At 50.6% G+C, this 22078-nt stretch overlaps 1 protein-coding gene across 1 annotated transcript in view; it reads left to right on the forward strand.

Moving 5' to 3' along the window:
• Nucleotides 1-1846: 1846 nt before the first annotated feature.
• Nucleotides 1847-22078, forward strand: part of KCNJ10 (potassium inwardly rectifying channel subfamily J member 10) — a 28381-nt gene continuing 8149 nt past the window's right edge. Inside the window, exon 1 of the mRNA XM_035099423.3 lies at nucleotides 1847-1988. The gene's annotated coding sequence lies outside the window, so the exon portion shown is untranslated. The remainder of the gene's footprint in view (nucleotides 1989-22078) is intronic.

Here is a 22078-nt window from a genome sequence, read left to right on the forward strand (position 1 = left end):
GCAGTGCATCTGGGATCTGGAGCTATTCTGTCTTTGAACATGGAAAATCCATTCAGAGCAATTTCAGCATCAGGACTTAAGGAGAGCCCTGGAGCAGCTGAATCAGGCCCATATAATCCAGCATCCTGTTCTCACAATGGCCAAATGTCCTTAAGAACCTAGCAATTCAGATAGACTGCCTCTCAAACTGGAGGTTCCTCCTGAGGCTTAGTGTGGTCAGAATTGAGTCTACGCTTCCAGAGTTAACACTAAATACATTACTTCAGGTCAATGAGCCATCAGAACCGCCAGAGGGCCATAGAAATTTGTGCCCCGGGTTTTTTAGACTTATCTACCCATATACTATCTGAAACCAAAGAGGCCAGATGTGAAATATATTGGCATTCCTTTCAGCTCTCCTGCCCCACTATATTTATTTTGTTTCATACAATCTATGCACTGCTTAATTGCACCCTGTGATTCTAGTCCAGGGCCCTTCCTCATGTGTCTCATCCACGAGAGGCCTGGAGGGCAGCAACATGAGAAGGGGCCATTCCTGCAGTGACTCCCCACTTGTGGTATGTTCTGCCCAGGGAAGCTCGCCTGGCACCTTCACTACAGATCTTTAAGTGCCAGGCAAAAACATTTCTCTTCTCCCAGGCCTTTTAAACTGTGGGTGGGGGGTTATTGTTTTAGTTTGCTATTATGTTATGTGGTTTTGTGTTTTCATATCGAAAACACCTTCAGATGAAGTGCAGTATAGAATTTTAAACTAAGAATAAGGATAATAAAACCCAAACCCCTGGAAGTGGTTTACAAAAAGCTTAACGCAATAAAATTACCAGTAAAAGCAGCTCTTTTAAAACATTCAAAAAACAAAAATCAGCAATCAACAAAGAACAGATGAAAGCTTCATCAACAGCCTTGCCTAAACAACGATGTTTCTTGGCAGGCACCAAAAAGCATTCAGTGAAAGCATTCAGTGTCTGGTGTCAATAGGCAGGGAGTTCCAAAGGGTAGGTTCTGCCGCACTAAAAGATTGCTTTCATCCTTTGCTATGCAACTGGTGCCTGTGAAGTCTTTTGGGGGGAGATGGGAGGAGGCCGGGTGTTGTGGGAACCTCACGAAGGTCCCAAGAGGATGGGAAGGACTAATCTGTTCACAGCTCAGTGCAGGTGTCGCCCTCTGCCGCCGCCACCTCTAGCGCTGCTATTCCACGGACGGGTGCTCCATCTGCAACTGTATTCATGTGCCTTTTAAATCCAGCTGTAATTAAATACCCCTCTTTCCCCCCTCCCTCCCCTTTCATTCTGCCTTCTCCTCTCCCTTGTCCCGTGACCTTTTAACACAGAGGGTTTGGGGCAAGGAGGCAACCCTATCCCCAGCGAGTGATTTGATTTCCATCTCATTAACTCTCCTCTCAAACTTTAACCCTCCAGCTCTGCCTGTTGGTGCTCACTCTCCTCCCACCTTTCACTGCCAGATTTTCCTCTCTCCCCCCCTTTTCTTCTACACTCCGCACAGCTCCACCTCCCGCCATTGTCCCTTGCCACTGCCCTCCTGCGATAGGCCTGCCGAGGACGTCGATCACCTCCCTCTTCCGCCCCCTGCTTTAAAAAAACAAAACAAAATAAATCCTTTCATTCAATTGAACTTGGGCAAAGTTTTGTAAGGGTAAAAAAGAAAAAAGAGAGAGAGGGAAAAGAGGCACAAAATCCATGGGGCAGACTCAGCCTTTCAGAGCAGCTCTTATCTGATGGTGGGTCCTGAATTTAAAAGCCTTTGCAAGAAGCCTCTGAGCCCCTGTGTTGGCAGCCGTGGCTGAATCCTGCCTCTTGGAGCCCCAGTTTTGGGAAGTGCGTGCAAAAGAGAATTTACGCTCACACACAGGGGCAGCGGGACGAGAAAAAGGAGCAACGCCGATTTAGCTCAGATTCCCTTCGGCGAAAAGTCCGCTTGAACCCTGACCCTTGCCCAGTTTTGCTCTTCAGACTTTCACTGGACTCAAGGTAAGACTCTGTGAAACAGTGGGAGCCAAGACTGTATCGTGAGGAGGGCGATTTGACTTTGAACAGGTGGACAGTGGGACTTCCTGAGATGCTCCACAGGTAGCAAGCTTCCGTCTTGGGAGTCCTACCTATCTGTACTCCTTTTTGACCAGATGCTAAAATGTCTGGGTGGATTCAGGGACTTCACTAACTTCCTGTTGCAACTCAGAATAGGGGGAGAAATTAATTTTTGGCATGCATTTTAGTGAGAAACTAACTAAAGTGCACTTGATCCAACACACGAAACCCGTCCTTTGGGATTTGCACCCCTCTGAATTTTGTGATCACTTCTCCAGCCAAAGAAGTTGTCTAAATATGCATATGTTCAGAAACAGTGCACTTCAGAATGCCTGTATTAGAGACTACAACATGCAAAACTGCATTGTATTCGGGGAACGCTTGCAGAAAATATGAACTTTAGTCAAAATGGCATGCAAAAAGTGTATTTATTTGGAGCAATTTGCACTCGGGCACTAACACATTTTCATGTTTGAAAAACAAATTGCTGCAGGAATACAGAGGTGGATTTAAATTTGGGGGGAGATGAGAACCAAAAGGGACAGATTTGTGCACCCTGAATTTCCACCCAGGCTGCTTGCTAGAGATTCTCCAAGCTTGCAGGGCAGAATATTAAACACCCCACCTCCAAAACCGGATACATCCTGATAGCCTGGAAACACGGAAAATCTTGTAGCAAATAATCTCCCTCTTCTTTCCTGAGCTCTTCTTGGCAAAGAGTTCAGTGGCCCACCTTAATCCCCCTCAGCCGTGTTTATTTCTTGGATGGCTCCATTTCCTCCTTGAGTGATGAAGTCCCACTGGCTTCCCTGGGTGTCCCCTGACTTGGTTCAGGATGCTCAGCTCAGCGCGCAGAACGAGAGCAGATGCATGCCTGTGTGGGTTGTTGCATGTGGGAAACACACAGAGCTTTCTCTCACAGAGCTTTGCCAGCCTGGCATTCCATGTTCCCGGGAGTTTGTTCTGCCTCCTCTGCCCTGCCAGCTTCTTCATGAAATTGTAGAGTTGGAAGGGACCCCAAGGGACATCTAGTCCACCCCACCCGCCGCAGTGCAGTAATCACAACTAAAGAATCCCTGACAGGTGGCCATCCAGCCTCCATTTAAAAACTTGCCAGCAAAAAGTGAGTGCTAGTGTTTCATCTGAATGGCCTTTCATAGAAACACAGAGTTAGGAGGGGTCCCGGGCAGGTCATTTTGCCCGAGCCCCTGACCTGACAGATGAGACAGCCTTCTCCACCGCTGAAAAGCTCTTAGCTGGAATCCTTCACCAGCAGGAAAGGAAGACAACAGGTGCCTTGAGTGAGGGTCCAAAACTGGCAGCCTGAACATTTTTGGAACTGAACTCTTGAGGCCTCTGGTTGGGGCTGTAATGACCCTTTTTGCAGCCATGCCTCAAAAGCCCATTACAAGCTGGTTCGGCAAGGAAGCCTTACGCAGTGGGAGAGCAGCTGCTTTGCCTGCAGAAGGTCCCAGGACGAACTGCTGGTTATCCCCAGGTTGGTCTGGGAATGTCTCCCGCCTGGAACCCGGGAGTGTCATTGCCGGTCAGTGCAGACACCACTGAGCTAGAGGAACCAGTTGGTCTGCCTTGGCAAAGGCAGCTTCCTGCGTTCCTATTTCAACCCTTGGTTCAGAACCATGAGGACTGGAATCTTAGCTTATTTTACAGGCACAGTCTGCAGCTCAGTGGCAGAACAGCTGCCTTGCATACAGAAGATCCCAGCTAGGGGTGAGGAAGACTTCATTCCTGAAACTGAGCTGCGAGTTTTAAGCTGAATGACCCCCTTTCAGTTGCTTCGAACCTCCTCCTAGCCAGTGTGAAGGTTTCCCCTCTCGGTGTGTGATAAGCTTAAGAGTAGGTACGGTATGTCAGGGGAGAATTTCTGGGTTGAATTTCTCTTCCAAAGTCTCAAGACAGTCCACATTTTTAAATGCATAGCCCAACTTTCTAAGTGTGTATCGTCCCAGGGCTTTCCGCCCTTCTGCAAAATACCTCACTACTTTAAAACATTTATTTATTCATTCATATCATGGAATTTACACACTAGATTGTAAACAAACAAACAAAACTCAAAGCGGTTTCCCAAAGAGAAAACAGTATATATATATATATATATATATATATCTGCAACCGTTAACATACTGAAACAGATTAAAATTACCTCAATTTTCTAAGCTTGTCTAAACAGGAATGTTTTTTTAGCAGGCACCGAAAATAGTACAGAGAAGCTGCTTGATCTCAATAGGCAGGGAGTTCCATCTGTGAATCAGTTGTGAATCACTTGCAAGAGTTCCTACCTTCCTGATATCACACTTGTTTTTCTCTAAGGAGCTTGGGGTGGCCTAAATGGTTCTCTCCGTCATCATTTAATCCTACACAACAACCCTGTGAGGCAGGTTAGCCTTAGAGAGGGAATGACTGGCCCAAATTCAGGTTCATGGCCAAAGTGGGCATTTGAGGCCTGGTCTCTCCCAGGTCCCAGTAGGACACTCTCAGCACTTTTCTTTCTTTCTTTCTTTCTTTCTTTCTTTCTTTCTTTCTTTCTTTCTTTCTTTCTTTCTTTCTTTCTTTCTTCTGCATTGCAGGCGGTTGCACCAGGTGACGCTTAGGATCCCTTCCAGCGCTACGATTCTGGGATTCTGGCCATCTGATAGCTGAACTCTGACCTGACAAGGGTGATAGGATCAGCCAGCCAGATTTGTATTTCAAAATAGTTCTGCTCATCCATCCATCCCTTAGAGCTATTTATTGAAATGATGTACTTTATTATGTATCTCCTCCCTCAATTTATCCAGTCCTCTTTTAAAGCCATCCAAGGTGTTGGCCATCACAGCCTCCTGCACAAAGAGCTTCCTCCCTCCCTCCTCCCTCCTAATGCAAAACACAGTGTCCATTCAGAGCCCCCCTGCACTGCAATTTCTGCAGGAATTTGCAGGAAACTTGGTGCTCATGGTGAATTAGTTTTTATCCATAGAACCTGAAGGTGACTTGTGCATTTTAAACAGCCCTAGCAAGATGTTCATCAAGGAGACACTTCCTTAAAGACCTCAGACGAGAGGGAAGGAAACAGGAAATAAAATGGACAAGCCCTGTGCATCAGGCCCAGACAATGGAGACCCAGTCTGATTCATTTCTTTCCCCCTGCTCACCCCAATCACCTTGGGGAGGTCAGAGTGGGTGCAGAGGAAGGAAGCTGCCCTCCCAAACCTTTCAGAACTCCAGAGGACCTCTTTCCCTCTTGCACCTTTTCGAGAGCCACCGGCCAAAAATTCCATTATTTCGTGTAACAAAGAGAGGCTGGACTCTCTCTCTCCCCCCCCTCCAATTTTTTTTACCTCCCTCCCAAATCCCTTTCGCACTCTTCTTTTCTGCATGGCTCACCTCTCTGTGACATAGAGCACAGCCTCTTTGGAAGCAGAGAGAGAAAGATGGAGAGGGGGAGATAGAGGCAGCGAGGCTCCCCTCCGCGCATACTAATGAACTCCTGATTGTCAAAGCGCTTTTTGTGTCCCTCCAAGCTCCATTCAGGCCCTTCCTCTGCATACAATGCAGCCACTGTCTGGCCTGTTCCCCCCTGCAAAACAGACAAATGCTTTCACCTCCATGCTTTCTATCCCCTTCTTTTCACCCTCGCCTCCTCCTCCTTTACTCTGGAGCCTGGACAGGTCCCTGCTCCTCAAAGCAAGGAGGCTGAGGTTTCCAGGGCCTGCAGAGATCTGGCGGGGAGCTGTCCAGTCTTTTGCATTTGCCACCCCCAGTTCCTGCTCCTGTTCTGCTCCTCCATGTAGCCAAAGCTCTTCGGGGACACCTGGCACTGCCGTCATCGCAACCCTGGGAGGATAAGGCCTTGGATGAGAGAGGAGCTAGTCTCAAGCCAATGTCGCCATGAGGCTCCAGATTCTGGCTGTTGGGGGAAGAGGCTTTCATAGAATCATAGAACTGTAGAGTTGGAAGGGACCCCGAGGGTCATCCAGTCCAACCCCCTGCAAAACAGGAGTCACAGCTAAAGACTCCCTGATGGACGACCTTCCAACCTCTGCTTTGAAACCTCCTTCCAAGGGAGTCCATCCCACTGTCAAACAGATGTTAGCAGAAGAAAGTTCTTCCTAATGTTCAGTCGTCCTCTCCTTTCTTGCAATTTGAATTGCTTTGTTCTGGTCCCACCCTTGCCAAGCTTGCTCCAGCCTTCATGTGACAGCCCCTCAGATATCTGACGATGACCATCACGCCAGCTCTCCATTTTCTCTTCCCCGGGCTAAGCATCTCCAGCTCCCTCAACTGCTCCTCATGAGCTTTGATGATCAGACCCACAATCACCCTTGGTCGCCCTCCTCTGCCCACCTCCCAGCCCTCCTCTTTACAACCCCCAGTCTCTGCTCTTGCTCCTTGGTTTATCCAAAGCTACAGGGAAATCTGGCCTTGCCAAAATCACAACTATTGGGAGGATAAAGCCTGGAATGAGGGAGAGGGGGGGGGAGCAAGGCTGGTCCCAAGCTGATGTTGCCACGAGGCTCAAGGATCTGGGTGATGGGGAAGAGGCTTTGGCAGGGAGGGGAGAGAGAGAGAGGGAGGGAGGGAGAGAGAGAGAGAGGAAGCAGGTGCCTGTGTGGGTCCTGGAAGATGCCAGCTGGCACCCACTCTCTGCTCCTGTGGTTCTCGCCTGCTTGCTCTGTTCCAGCCACTGGTTTGTTGGCAAGTTCCCACCAGGACACAACCTGCCATCTCAGTGGGGAACAAGGGGTGGTGCTGGAGGAAGTTCTCTTTTCTCTGCTGCTGCTGCCACCTGCAGAATTGCCAGGCCTGTCCAGAAAGGCCTTTGCTGCCTACTGGGCTTAAAGATTTGTGAGATTCCCCAAGAAGGCAATCCTGCATCTGAAAGCAGGATGGGAGCAGTTTGGAAAGGGACATGATGTTGTTGGCTTGGAGGCATGCAGCCCTTGGCTTCCTTGTGACAGGTTGCAAAGTTGCATTTTGGGGTGAAGAAACTGGGCTCTCCAATGCAATCGAGGTGGCTTGGAACTGGGCGTTTAGGAATAAAAGAGGAGCACTGCTCAATCAGGCCACAGGGACCCATCTAGCCCAGAGCCCTGGCCTGCTCTCACAGTGGGGAACCAGCAGCCCCACTAAGAAACCCGCAAACAAGATCTGAGCACAAGCCCCCTCCCCATCCCATCCCATGGTTTCACAGCATAGGCAGCGACTGCCCTCTCTAAAATCAGTGAGTTCCATAGTTTACAAGACGTGAAAAGGACTTTCTTTTGTCTGTCCTGAATCTTCGACACTCGTAGGCACTGACACACACCTGAGCAACTGCAGATCAGGGATTCCAGATCATTGATGACAGAATTGTAGGGTTGGAAGAGTCACCCAAAGAGCTGTCTAGTCCATGAGTTGTCAAATTAAGGCCCAGGGGCCGGATCCAGCCCAATCGCCTTCTCCATCCGGTCTGGGAATCTGCATGTTTTTCCATGACTAGAATGTGTGCTTTTATTTAAAATGCATCTCTGGGCTATTTGTGGGGCATAGGAATTAATTCATTTCCCCACCCCCACCCCAAAATATAGTTCCCCCACACAAGGTCTGAGGGACAGTGGAGCGGCCACCTGCTGGAAATGTTTGCTGACCCCTGGTCTAGTCCAACCCCCTGTGATGCAAGAATCACAGCCAAACGTAGTTGAAGGTTTCTTGAGCTGCAAGGTGCTTTGGAAGGAATGGCATTGGAATAAATAAATAAAGTTCTAGAGACCCCGGCTTCCTATGTGCTGCGAAAGTGCACAAGGCAACTGGGAAAGAAGGCAGCCAGCGCTGACCTTGACGTGGGTTTGGAATACGAGCAATTCCAGCCCAAGGCCTACACCTCTCCATCCCCTGTGATGTGAGATTGCTGGTCTTGTACACCCTCAGTTCCTAGATGTGGCCTCCGTGCCCCCAGCCTGTTCCCTCGACGCCCAAACACAGGTTTCAACAAGCTGACTCTTGTTCCTAGTACCTCGGTGGTGCCCTGGAGGAAGAAACAGATTTGCAGCAATCATCTTTTTCAAGCGACCCGAGGTTACAGTTTAACCAGAGTTTGCTGGGGGCTAGGAAAGGCTCTGTGGTGTTTGGGTGGCGCTGCCATCCCTACTGTTTCAGCAGAGGAATGGAGAGGAATATCAGCACACTCCCCTAGGAAATGTTCTGCGGAGAGCTTTGGAGAAAAATGGGGGCACTGCCTCAGCAGTCTCAGTCTGCCCCCAGGCAGCCCTCCCTCTACATACCTGCCAACCGTCCTATTTGCAACCAGTCCAGAGGCTCATACAATCATAGAATCATAGAGCTGGAAGGGACCCCCAGGGGACATCTAGCACACCCCTTACAATCACAGCTAAAGAATCCCAGGCAGATGGTTTTGCTATGCAGTTAGGATCCCCAAATCCTTCAAGAGCCTTATAACAGGGGGGGGGGGAATTCTGGAAGACAAATAGCCACACGGGGAAGGTTTCATTTCCACTTAGAATATTGTAGCTGGACTTTGCAACTCAAGACTGTGCAGGTGGAATGCAGAACCTCATCTAGGCCAGACTCCTGTTCTCTCGGTGGCCAACCAGATGCTGTCCTGGGAAGCCCCGCCAAAGAAGACCAGAGCACAAGAGCAACTGCCTCCCCTCCTGCGATTCACAGCAACTGCTATTCAGAAGCATCACTGGCTCCAGCTGTGGAGGCACAGCATAGCCCTGGTGGCTAGTAGCCTTCAATAGCCCCCCCCCCCCATGAATTCATCCAATCCTCTTAATAATCTTGCAGGAGGGAGTTCCACAGTTCCAACTCTGCACTGTGTGGAAAGGGGCTTTCTTGGATCTGTCCTGAATTGTCCAATGTTCACCTTCACGGGATGCTCCCAAGTTCCAGTGGAAGGTAGAGCCTTACACGGATTTAGGAGAGGAAAACATCTTTCCCCAGAGAGATATTTAGAGGTGCCCTTGGAGAAAGACCCTGGCTGGTCCCCTTCTCCTTCTCAAAGAGCAGGATGCATAAAACTGTTACATACTGTACATTTGGAGTCTCTCAATGCTCTGCTCTCTGCCCTAATTAATGCCGGTTAAACCACATGCGGTTAATGTTTAATGCCTGTGAGAAGTTAATGGCTCTCCGTGGAGGGGACCTTCTGCTTCTGCAGTGTTTTAGCATTTCAGGAGTGGGTCGGCAAGGGAGGGGGCTCCATAAAGCAGACTGGCCAAAGGCGGGAGACAGAATCATAGAACTGCAGAGTTGGAAGGGACCCCAAGGGCCATCTAGACCAACTCCCTGGAATGCAGAAATCACAGCTAAAGAACTTCTGGCAGGTGGCCACCCAACCTCTCCTTAAAAACCTCCAACCAAGGAGAGTCCACCACCTTCTGAGGTCACAGAATCAGACTTGGAAGAGGCCTCCATCTAGTCCATCCCCTGCAATTCAGGAACTGTAGTTCAAGGATCCTTGAGAGGTAGGCATCTAAACTCCGTTTAAAGTCCTCCAATGGAGGAGAATGGGGCCACCTTCCTGAGTGGGGAGGGTGTGGAAACTTGCTTACTGTGCATGGACATCAGTTGCCCTGCCCAGCACTGGCATGCGGCCCCTGGGGCATCTCCCAGGCAGAAATGTGGCCCTCAGGCCAGGAGAGGCCCCCAGCCAAATTATACATGGAGAAAATGGATAGAGAAGAGTTTTCTTTCCCTCTCTCATAAGACTAGAATGTGTAGGCACCCAATGAAGCGGAAGGTTGGAAGATTCGGGACAGGTAAAAGGAAGGACTTGAAATGCAGCACAGAGTTAGTCCATGGAACTCCCTGCCACGGGAGGCAGAGACAGCCACCAACCTGGATGGCTTTTTAGATAAATTCTAGCCATGACAGCTGTGCTCTGTCTTCACAGTCGTAGACAGTGATGCTTCTGAATGCCGCCAGGGAGAGAGGGGGCTCTTGTACTCAGATCATGCTTGTGGGTTTCCCTTTGGGGGGCATCTGGCTGGGCACTTAGAGAACTGGATGCTAGACTAGGTGGGTCAATGGCTCTTCTTAGGTCCTTATGGAACCTCCAGGTCCAGAGGCAGTCTATCTGGATTCCTAAGTTCTATGTGGAGTTTTCGCCGCTGTGAGAACAGGACCAGATAGGTCCCTTTTGGACTCTTCTGATGTTCTTAAATGCTACTTCAGGGGCTGTTTACAATGCGGTCAGGCTGCTTTTATTTTCTGAAAGGTGTAATCGTACATCTCCGAGAAACAACCCTCCGTTTCTTCCCAGAGCCGATAAAACTCTCCTGGGGGAGAGACCGCATTTCGTGGGAATCTGCCCTGAGCCAGCACGATCTCTCTCGCCACCCGGCCAGTTTATCAGGAAGCCGAAGAAGTGACCTGATTGTAGGACCCAAGTTTAGCTGTAAAGGAATAAGAGATTAAAAGGGGGGCCTCGGGTGGTCTTTTCATCCAGCTGTGAGTGGAGGCGGTGAACAAGGGCCAGTGGGAATTAAATCTGGGCCCTTTCCAATTAGTATAATGGCAGAAGTTTCAAGCAAGGAGGAAAAATGGGCCAATGAGAGAAGTGGGTCAGGATAAGGACCGTTTCCTTCTGGTTGGAAGGCTCCAGCAACTGGGATTCAGTAGCACTGCTGCCTCCTACTGCAGAGGCAGAGCAGAGCCATTGTGACTATTAGCCATCGAGAGCCCTCTCCTCCTCCCTGAATTTGCCTAATCCTCTTTTAAGGCCATCTGAACTGGTGGCTCTACCTGCCTCCTGTGGAAAGGAGTTCCACAGGTTAACTATGCGCTGCGTGAAGAAGGAATTTCTTTTATCTGTCCTGCTAGAGATGCAGAAAATGACACACACACACCCCCCCATTTGGGCATGTGTCTTATGTGTGGTTACTGTCTCCACCCGCATCCCAGCCATGTTCTGCAGGGACCTACCCCCCTCCCCGACAATCCAGCTCCCCTTTTCCCCTTCCCCCTCCTCTCTCTCCTCCTGCAGCCCCAGCAGCCAGAAATCTTCTTCTCCTCCATCTCTGTGTCTTCAGGTGAGAAAACTGATCCACCTTTCCACAATGCGGCTTTTGTCCTGTCCCTCTGGGGATTAGGACAGCCGGCTTTCCTCCAGCCCTTGGCCTCCTTTCCGCTGCCCAGGAATCAAAATCTGCATCTGGGTTATAAAAAAGCACTTTGCAGCTGCTTTGGAGTGTGCAGACAGCCCCTCCGGAGCGGTCCCTCTGAGGCTGGGCGCTGCAGGGCTCTGTCAGAAGTGGGAGGAAGGAGACTGGTTATGGTGGGCTGGGAATCCTAGAATTTTAGAACTGGAAGGGACACCCAAGGGTCATCTAGTACAACCCCCTACAACACTGAAAGGAGGTGTGCAGAGGTTACACTCAGCTGGAGCTCAGGCTTACGGCTGTGTCCTTTACAATGGACCCTGGACTGGAATGCAGGTATCTGGGGTGTGGAAGTGTTGCTCAGTGGGTAGAGCATCTGCTTTGCAAGAAGAAGGACCCTGGTTCAATCCCCACTTGCAGCAGTGGGGCTGGGGAAGCCCTCTGTCTGAAACCACTGAGAGGTGCTGCCAGTCAATGTAGAGGACGGTGTGCCTATTTAAACCGGTGCTTTACTCCGAACCCTGAGGACTGGAATCTTGCTTTTTCTGTAGCTCCTTAGGAAAACCCCTGCTTTGCAGGAAGACGGTCCCAACCAGGGTGCATTTTTTTGAAAAGCCAGAGGTGGTGATGTGCTGGGAATCTTTCCATTCTGGAATCAGAACTTGGGGCACCCAGGGCTCCCGAATCCAGGAGTTGGGGTCCACCGGAGACCTCTGTAGGGCCGCAGGAGATATGCAAAAGGAGGCAGCCTCTCTCTTCCAACTGATCAGGAGGGAGTCTGGGAGGGCCGGCCCACCCATTAGGGAAGAGGAGGAAACTGCCTTGCATGGCAGGATCCACAGGGGCAGCAGACCCAGCCTCCAAGGAACACATCGCCTGCTGCTGGTGTGCTCCTTGGACGCCGGACTAGACTCTTCCTTGGCAGCCCCCACCCCTTGCCTCCTTCACAGCAGCCTCTAGGCAAAGAGGAGGAGCCAGGAATGGTCTTAAACAGTCACTCTGCAATGCCTACCCAGCATTAACACACTATTGCCAACTCTCCCCTCCTGCCATTTCCAGCCACTGGCATTCATAATAATAATAACAACCATTTATTATTTATACCCCACCCATCTGGCTGGGTTTCACCAGCCACTCTGGGCGGCTTCCAACAAAATATTAAAATACATTGGTCTGTTAAACATTAAAAGCTTCCCTAAACAGGGCTGCCTTCAGATGTCTTCTAAAAGTCTGGCAGATGTTTTTCTCTTTGACATCTGGTGGGAGGGACAGGGTGGGCGCCACTACCGAGAAGGCCCTCTGCCTGGTTCCCTGTAACCTCACTTCTCGCAGTGAGGGAACCGCCAGAAGGCCCTTGGGAGAGGGACCTAGGTGTCCGGGGTGGAGACGCTCCTTCAGGTATACTGGACTGAGGCCGTTTAGGGCTTTAAAGGTCAGCACCAACACTTCAAATTGTGCTTGGAAATGCCATCCAGATTGGTTGCCCTCCCTGCCTCCCTGCAGGAGGAGTTCCCCTAGTGCTGTGTGAATCAAAGAATCATAAAATTGAAGAGTCGGAAGGAATTCCTTTCTTTTACATATAGTACATCTGCCATGTGAAAAGTCACATTATTTCAGTAGGAAGTTATGAGATATGCACAGTGCTATTTTTCTAGAAAAAGAGGTGCTGGAGCTCACCATGAACTTCTCCCTTGCTCTCCTAGAATGGCCATGGCACCCAACTGAGAGGTGTCAGAACTGAGCTCCACCTGGGGGGGAAAAGGCCCTAGCTATACACCAATCAGAAACAAAGCATGACGTCGGACCCAAAATCTTTTCAGGTCCAAAGCAGTATTGAAAGTGGGACTGTGGGCAACCCTCCTAATCCCAACATGGGCACAAATAATTATGAAGGCAGAATTTAAAAAGACACCTGGAGAGGTCCCTCTAGGGCAAGGTACTTTGTGCATGCTCAGAGGTACTTTTGTCCATTATTTTCAATCCATCTGATAATTACAGTCAATATACCAAAAGTAAAAAAGTTATTATAGCTCAAAGGTTGCAGCGTTTGGGACTGTAGAACTCCCTCCTGCAGGGTTTCCCACAGGCATCTGGTTGGTCGCTGTGAGAACAGGATGCTTCTCTCTAGGGGCCATTGGCCTGATCCAGTGGGTTTTTCTGATGTGCCTATGGAACCTCCAGGTCCAGAGGCAGTCTATCTAGCTCCATGGGGGCCTTTGGCCACTGTGATGACAGGATGTTGGAGTTGGACATCATGGGCTATTGGCCTGATCCAGCAGGCTCTTCTTATGTCCTGAGGGACACCTCAGTTGGTAGAGATTGAGACTCTTAATCTCAGGGTCATGGGTTCGAGCCCCACGTTGGGTGAAAGATGCCTGCATTGCAGGAGGTTGGACTAGATGACCCTCGTGTTCCCTTCCCACTCTACAATTCTATGATTCTTAAAGCATCCCTGGGCTAAACCCTCTTCCAGGATTGAGTCCCAGCTCAGATTAAGATTTACCACCCCACCCCAAGGCCTGGCTCTTCCATCCATGGAGGAAAAGCTACCATGACAGGGTCCCCCAAGTCTCATAAATACCATTGGATACTTCCATTTTCAGAATTCCCTCTCCTGGCCCCAAAGGGAGGCAGGTGCCAGTGCCAAATACACACTCCCCCCCTCTTTTGGAACTCTTAAAAATCTCCTCCTTAAAAAACATTTGCTTGGAGATTGTCCCAGGCACGAGGCTACAGGAACAGATCTCCTGTCCGCCTGCTGCCAAGGCAGATGGTCAACTCAGGTTTCAGATAAGCGATGGAAGAGGAGGCGGGGGGGGGGAGGAGCAGTCCCGTGGCCAGAAGGCTGGCATTGCCCCCTCAACCCCCCTCCTGAGAAATGGCTCAAAGTCTCAGCCTCTTAGAGGATGCGCCAGCGAACTGAAAGTTAGATAAAAGACAAACCAGTTTGGGAGCAGCGGCAGCTGCGCTAGTGAGGTTGTAGCGGAGGGTTCGAGTCAGGGATGTAGAGTAGACAGTCCTAAGCTAGAAAGACCAATGGCTTAACTGAGAAAGCCAGCCCTTTCTTCATGATCAGGAGGACTAGAAACTTGCCTTCGTTTAAAGGGCTCAGTGGGAGGTGTCGGATTCAATCCCCAACATCTAAGAGTGGTAGCAGTAATAATAATAAATAATAATCACCACCACCACCACCATCATCACCATCCATCCATCTGCCTGGCTTCCAACACATATCGAAACCTATTCCCAGGTAGAGCTGGGAATATCCTGTTTCTGAAACCCTGGAGAGCTGCTGCCAGTCAGTGCATGCTAGATGGGTTCCTGGTCAGCCTGAAGCAGCTTCCTCTACTCCTCTTTCGCTCCTCTGGGCCATGAACTCCATCTCCTCTCTGCCCTTATTTACTCTCCTGGCTCTTTCACAGCGGAATGGACTCCCTGGGAAGACTCTCCTTCCTTGGAGGTTTTTAAGCAGCAGTTGGGTGACCACCTTCCTGCATTGTTTGGGGTTGAGCTGGATGACCCTTGGGGTCCCTTCCAGCCCTACAATTCTGGGAGCCTATGGCCTTGACCTCCTTCCAGTCCCACTTTGGACTTTGGGGAGGTAGGGAGAGGATGTTGACCTCAACATTTTTCCAGCCAAGGTGAAGACATCTCCTTGGAGGCCGAGCATCAGCCAAGATTTCCAAAGGTGATGGCGAAGGAGAGGGGACTTTGGCGACGGTGTTCTTGCCTGCCAGTTCAATGCTCTTCTTGGAAGGTGGGACCGGGAGCTGGAGGGCAAGCCTTGAAAGGAAATAGAGGTTTCCCTCCGAGGGACACTTTCGGCCCTCCGCCATTTTGGATGACTCAGCCCAAGGCCTCAGAAAACCCCACTGCCGTCGCCAAGGGAGACAATGGAAGTCGGCGCTCGGAAACTCACCCCACACCTCTGTTTGGGCTCTGAGGACTGTGACCATCCCTTGGACCCATTGCAGCTTCCCCTTCCTCCCCGACAAAAGGGAGATTTATCCTTGGGGCGCCCCCTGGGGAGCTTGGCAGTGTCCCCAACCTAGCCAATAGGAAACCTTTCATGCCAGGGAACCTGGAACATCGAGGCTCTGCTCTTTTTTGCAGAGGGAGATGGGCAGGTTCCTCGGGAAGAGGGGGCAGGGGATTTTTTTTATTGGTGGGGGGGGTGAAGGAGGAACAATGCACCCCCCCAATCCTCTTTCTCCCCAGAGAAAGCTCCACACAGAGGCCTGGCAACTGGGGAGGAGCCATCTAAGCGCTTGGTTTCCATGGGATGTTTCCAAACAGTTGAGATGCCAAGATGAAAAGGGCCTTTCTTGTTTTCCGAGTTGGAAAAGGGGGGGGATGTTTTCTGTTTGCAGGGAATGAGGTTAAAGGGGAGGGGGTGAGAGAGATGCTGGGGAATGAGCAGAGTGACTCAGTCGGAAACACACAAGGGTTTGTCTCTTGGCCGCTTTCATTTCCCCCTTTAATTTATTAAGCTGTGCACTAAACCCAACAGGAGGAGGAGAGGCAGTGATCACAGAATGCCCATCATCAGGGCCGGCACCACCAGCAGTGCTCTGGGCCTGTGAGGTGGCAGAGCCTGGCTTGCCATGGCTTCTCACTCTCCTCCTGACTCTCCTTTTGGCCAGTGTTCATGGGGGGGGGGTTGCATTCATCCTCCCTCAGATGCAGAATGTGTCAGAGGCCGGAAGGAGCGATGAGAGGGAAGGAAGGAAACAGACAGAAACAGAGAGGGAGATAAATATCTGCCTGTTCAGAATCTAGACTCATAGACTCATAGAACTGTAGAGTCGGAAGGGACTCCCAAAGGTCCTCTAGTCCAACCCCCTGCAATGCAGAAATCTCAATTAAAGTGAAATCAATTCCATTTTCATGGGGGGGGGTCTTCTTCTTTGTTTTACTGCATTACTATTATTATTATTATGCATTTCTATCCTATTATTATGCATTTCTATCCCATCTTTTCCTCCAAAGAACTCAAGGGGGGAAACATGGTTTGTCCCATCTTCATTTAATCCCCTCAACATCCCTGTGAGGTGGGTTAGACCAAGAGACAGTGACTGGCCCAAGGTCTCCTGAATGAGCTTCATGACTGAGCTGGAATTCAAACCCTGGTCTCCCAGGTCCTATTCAGACACTCTAACCCTTAGGCAACACTGCCATAATACCCTGCCACCCCTCAGGGTGGCAAGGCAAAGCAAAAGCATTCTCAGACAAATCAAAACATTCCGGAAACAAAGGGAAATGCAGCATCTAATTTCACCGTCACAGTGAAGTTCATTCTTCCATCTGATGAACATGGGTTTGCCTGGATCAGGCCAAGCCCCTCTAGTCCTGCCTCCTCTTCTCACAGTGGCCAAAGGCCCCTAAGATCCTAGGAATCCAGATAGACTGCCTCTGGACCAGGAGGCTCCATTTAGTCCAGCCTCCTGTTCTCACAGGGCCAACCAGATGCCCTAAAAGGGAAATCCATAAGCAGGACTCGAACACAAGTTCAACTCTCCCCTCCTGTGGTTTCCAGCACCTGGTATTCAGAAGCATGGCTGCCTCTGACTGTGGAGGGAATGCAGAGCAAAGCTATCGTGGTTAGGAGCCCTCAATAGCCCTCTCCTCTTCCATGAATTTGTCTCATCCTCTTTTATAGCCATCCAGGTTGGCAGCCATCGCTGCCTCCAGTGGGAGAGAGTTCCTCGGGGACTTTCATTTATCTGTCCTGAATCTTCCAGCATTCAGCTTCATGGGACACCCACAAGTCCTAGTGCTACAAGGGAAAGACTTTTCACTGTCCAGGTTCAAAGTGTGGCGCTTGGATGCCAGGGGGTGAGTAGAGAGGGGGCTCTGCCAGGCTGAGAAACTTCTCCCCACCCCCACCCCAAATGCTGGTTTTGGTGCTCTGTCGAGGTGCTGTTCCAGCTGCAGGGGGCTGATCCTGACAGCCTCCAGTGGAGCCATCTCAGCCATGTGTGAAAAATTGAATGCGAGGCGGATGTTATGAAAGGGAAGCTGAGTCTGGCAGAACGAGAGGCCAGCGGGGCAGAGAGAGAGAGAGAGAGATGGGGGTGTTGTCTCCTCTGAAAGGGAGGGTGTAGGATCAGGCCGAGGGACAGATGTCACTCTGTATCAGATGGGACTGTGGCTGACTTCACAGATGTTTGTGCTTTTGTCAAAAAGCGCCAGGCCATTTCAGGAGAAGAAGCATAGAATCATAGAAGTGGTGAGAGACCCCGGGGTCATCTAGTCCACCCCCCCCCGCAATGCTTTGCCAGCATCAGTGGGAGTTAAACTGCGGAACTCTCTCCCTCAGGAGACATGGAGGGCAACCAACGTGCACGGCTTTAAACTGGGCATACTGGTTATGAGGCCCACAGCCCAGCTGCCCCAGTCCCATCTTGCTGGTGGGAAGACTCCCAGGGGCTCTCATGGCTGTGCTCTTCCCAGAATCAAGAGACAGAAACAGGCTGGGCTCAGACACTCAAAACCAAGAAGGTGGTGGCCGGGGGGGGGGGGGCATTTTTGCTTTGATCAAACTAAACAAGCAGACAAACGATAGTTCCTGTTTGGAGAACAGTCCCCTGGCGTCGTTCTCTTCAGAATGAGCCAGCCTCTTGCCTTCTCATTCAGGTTAGCCCTTCATCCAGTGCCATGAGGACTAGCCCCTTTATTTTTAAGGGGAGCTCTGCAGTCCAGAAGCAGAGTGCCTGCTTTGCATGCAGAAGGTCCCAGGTTCCTTCCCTGGCGTTTCCGGATAGGGCTGGGGAAAGCCCTCTTCTGAAATGCCGGAGAGTGGGTGCCAGTCCGTGTAGACAAAGCAGTATAAACTACTTTGAGGATTAAAACAGCAACAGCAACAATCCAGCCTTGTATGTATGTATGTATGTATGTATGTAAATATTAAAAGGCAGCTTCCGATGTTCTCATTTAAATCAGCCCTTCATGAGGACTAGAATCTTCAAAGCTTCAATCCCCGGCAATATTTCCAGGTGAGGGGGGACACTCCCTGCCTGAAACCCGAAAACCGCTGCTGCCAGTCAGTGCAGACAACCCTGGGCCAGGTGGAGCAGTTGTCTAGTTCAGCCTGAAGCAGCTGCCCTTGCTACCAAGGAGTGCGGTGGAGTCTCCTTCTTTGGAGGTCTTTAAGCAGAGGCTTGACAGGCATATGTCAAGAATGCTTTGATGGTGTTTGGAGGGGGTTGGACTGGATGGCCCTTGTGGTCTCTTCCAACTCTATGATTCTATGAAATCAGCTGCAGGGCTGTTGTGACCTTATGTGATCAGCTGCCAGGGGGGCTCCTGCCCACCAGAGTTTGCACAGCATCGCCTCGAGAAAACATTGCAGCAGATGGGAAAGGGGGGGGGGCTTTTGGAAAGATGTGCGCAGCCGCTACCCAGAAAGACCATCGCCACCAGCCTTTTGCTCGAGGTTGCATAAGAGCAAGTGAAAAATAGGCAGCCGCTGCGTACCCAGTTTTATGGCGCCACCTGCTGACGCAAAGGGGAGAGTGCTATTGATGGTCCCGCCACCCATAGAATCATAGAAGGGACCCCCACCCCCGCCAAGAGTCATCTAGTCCAACCAGTGCCGGATTTACGTATAAGCTAAACAAGCTGTAGCTTAGGCTCCCACTCTCTTGGGCCCCCCAAAAATAATTAAAGGAAAAAAACACCTGGGTGTACATTTCCAAAATACAAAAAAAAAACAGCAACAATTTGTTGTTGACAAAGGACAGCTGTGCCTATAAAGGGCCCCATTACCTTCAGTAGCTGAGGGCCTCATCAAACGTAGATCCGGCCCTGAGTCCAGCCCCCTGAAATGCAGGGATCACAGTCCAGGAATCCCTGGCGGACGCCTCTTGAACTTTTAAAAAGCTCCAAGGAGGGAGAGCCCAGCCCCTTCCTAGGGGGTCTGAAAACAGCTCTTATCCACAGAAAGTTCATGCCAGTGTTGAGTGGGGGTCTCCTTCCTTGGCCTCTGAAGACATGGGTTCGGGTCCTCCCGTCTGGGGAAGCAGAAAACCAGTGGCGGAGGAAGCCACTCCGGCACCCGGAGCAGCAAGTGCATCTGGGGGCGGGTCGTCATGCCGTAGCGACGCCGTACATACACGCTAAGTTGCAGTTTGCTGGCGCTGCTGCTCCTGCGCCGTACAGATGGTGGCGGTATCCTCCATTTGCGGCTGCAGCCGCGAGCGGAGGATCCCAGCACCATCCATACAGTGCGGCACTGGAGTGGCACTGCTGGCAAACCGTGGTGTAGTGTGCATGTGCCTACATCGCGGTTTGCTGGCGCCGCTGCTCCAGGGTGCGGGGAGCATGCCGAGTGTCACTTCCTTCCAGGGTGGCACCTGGGGCGGCCCGCCCCCAATGCACCCCTTGCTACACCACTGCAGAAAACAAGCTTGCTCCATCTTCCATGTTTAAAGCAGCCTTTCCCCCCTCTGAAAAGCTAAAACTCTTCACCCCCAAAGCCCCCTGGGGGCTGCAGTTTGTTATGGGTGCTGAGAGTTGTTAGGATTTCCTGTAAGGTCTGTGATTTGCAGATTTCCCTGAGAAGAGACTGGTGGTGAGGCCATTCTGGGAATTGTGTTTCTGGGGTGAGGAAGAGAGGATCTCCCCCAACAGCTCTCATAACACTTAAGAAACTATAACTCCCAGGATGCTTTGGGGGAAGACGTGTGTGTTCAAAGTGGTCGGGGGCTGCTTTAAATGTAGGCCCTGTATGCATCATGCATTTAAAGCAGTATCACCCCACTTTTAAAAGCTTTCGGTAAAATTAAGTTGCTTAAGCCTCCCAATGAACACCTCTAAAATAACAAGCAGGCCCAGAGAGCAACCACACTCTTCCCACTCCCAGCAGCCAGAATCCAGAGGCAGAGCTGAGCCCTCAGCGTTAGTAGTTGTTGTAAACAAAATCTGCCCTTATAGAGTCCTTTGTAGGCTCTCCATCGGTAGGAGAAAATAACAGAGGCCAACCAGAGAATATTGAGAAGCAAAGCAGCTAGTAAGCCTGATCTTTATTGAACTGTTTCAACAGGCGAAACAAACAAACAAACAATGCCTTCCAGTTGTTGTGTATTGAGTCAAAGGATTTTATATCTGCATTACTATTGTCTGTATGTGCTTTAGGGTAAAGTAACTGCCTTTTGGTTCAGCTACTATTGGTTCATTTAAGCTGCTGTATTTGGATCCTCTGTCTTATTGGTTCCCTCCAAAAGGCAGCACTGTGATTGCCTGATATTGTTCCCTCCAAAATGTATCCCTTTCTAGCTAGTCCCCTGTCCCTATAAATGTAGCTTTCCTGTCCTCAGAGTCAGTCTTGTCTTGTTGCCTTAAATAAAGAGCTGTTATCATGAAGATGTTGTCACTGAATGACTACTATTAAGAAACCCACGACACAACATATTGGCGATGAGGATGGGATGTCAGGCCATCTGAGGGGCGGAGTACCAGACTCCTGACCTCAGAGTCCTGATCTCAGTGGACAAGACTCCCTGTGACTGACAGGACAACTCAGTACCAGACGTAATGGCGGCGTCACGGTTCATGGAACCATTTCAACCTGGAGCGGCTGAGGCGTGGGATGCTTACCTCGAGCATTTCGAATTCTGCGTGGTTGCCAAAGGGGTCACTGATGAGAATAAAAAGAAGGCGTTGTTCCTGAGTTGCTGCGGGGCAGAGACCTTTGAGTTGGCTCGAGCGTTACTAGCCCCCACAACACTCCGAGAGGCAACACTCGCGACTATCACAGATCACCTCTCGAAGCACCTCAACCCTACGGCGTCTAAGATGACCTGGTGCATCGAATTTCATAAGAGGCAGCAACTAGCTGGAGAAATGGTGTCAGTCTTTCTCACCGAATTAAGGAAGCTGGCAAGACACTGCAAGTTTGCGAACCTTGAAGAAGCACTGCTAGACCGGTTCGTGTGCGGCCTTCGCAGCAGCAAGGGCCGCAGGCGGATTGCGGCAAAACAAGAAATGGATCTCGCCACGGCACTCCAAGAGGCAATTGCAACAGAAAATGCTGAGAGAGAAGAGCAAAATCAGGACCAGCGAGCCACAAAGGGGGCAGGCGAGACAACCCACACTGTGGACGACCAGGAAGCTAGTCCTAACCAAAGTCCGGTGCGGAGAATAGAGATGGTGCGACAGGAGGGCACAGCACACAAAGACCGTCGGGCGGCATGTCCTGGCTGTGGCGGAACGCATGAGAGAAGGAATTGCCGGTTCCGAGAGGCGACGTGCCGAGCTTGTGGGAAAACAGGGCACATAGCAAGGGTCTGCAGGTCGGGTGCCACCGACACATCTGGGCCTACGAAATCAGGGAGTCGGATGTCCACAACAACCCACCTACTCGATAACTGCAATTACCTCACAAAAATCAATGGCAAAACTGTCCAGTTCCCCACGCAAGGGAAACCGTCAGTGGGAGTCTTGATCGAAGGGAGGCCGTGTAACATGGAGGTGGATTCTGGATCTGGATTCTCCATAGTTTCTGATGACACAGCCAGAGCGTTGTTTCCTAGGGGTAAGTTTCCCGTGTTGGAGCCATTTCCAGCTACTTTGCAGTCCTATTCTGCCGGCCGTATAGACATTCTGGGTATGTGCACTGTTGACGTGCAGTTCCGCGATAGGAGAGCTGCATTAAAGCTAGTGATCGCCAAAGGGAAGCGCACTAGTCTGCTGGGCATGGACTGGTTTCCAGCTCTGGGTCTGGGAATCTCAGGGCTCCATGCAGTCCAGGTAGTTCCAGAGACATTTGTCACCCTATACAAGGAATTTGGAACACTATTCAATGGGGAGCTGGGGTGCTATAAAGGGCCCCCAATTGACCTAGAACTGGATCCAGGGGTCGCGCCAATCCGGCTCAAACCTCGACGGGTACCGTTTGCATTGCAGCCTAAAATAGAGGCCGAACTAGATAAG

This window comes from Zootoca vivipara, chromosome 16 (genome assembly GCF_965207765.1).
Source record: "Zootoca vivipara chromosome 16, rZooViv2.hap1.1, whole genome shotgun sequence".
Lineage (NCBI taxonomy): Eukaryota > Metazoa > Chordata > Lepidosauria > Squamata > Lacertidae > Zootoca > Zootoca vivipara.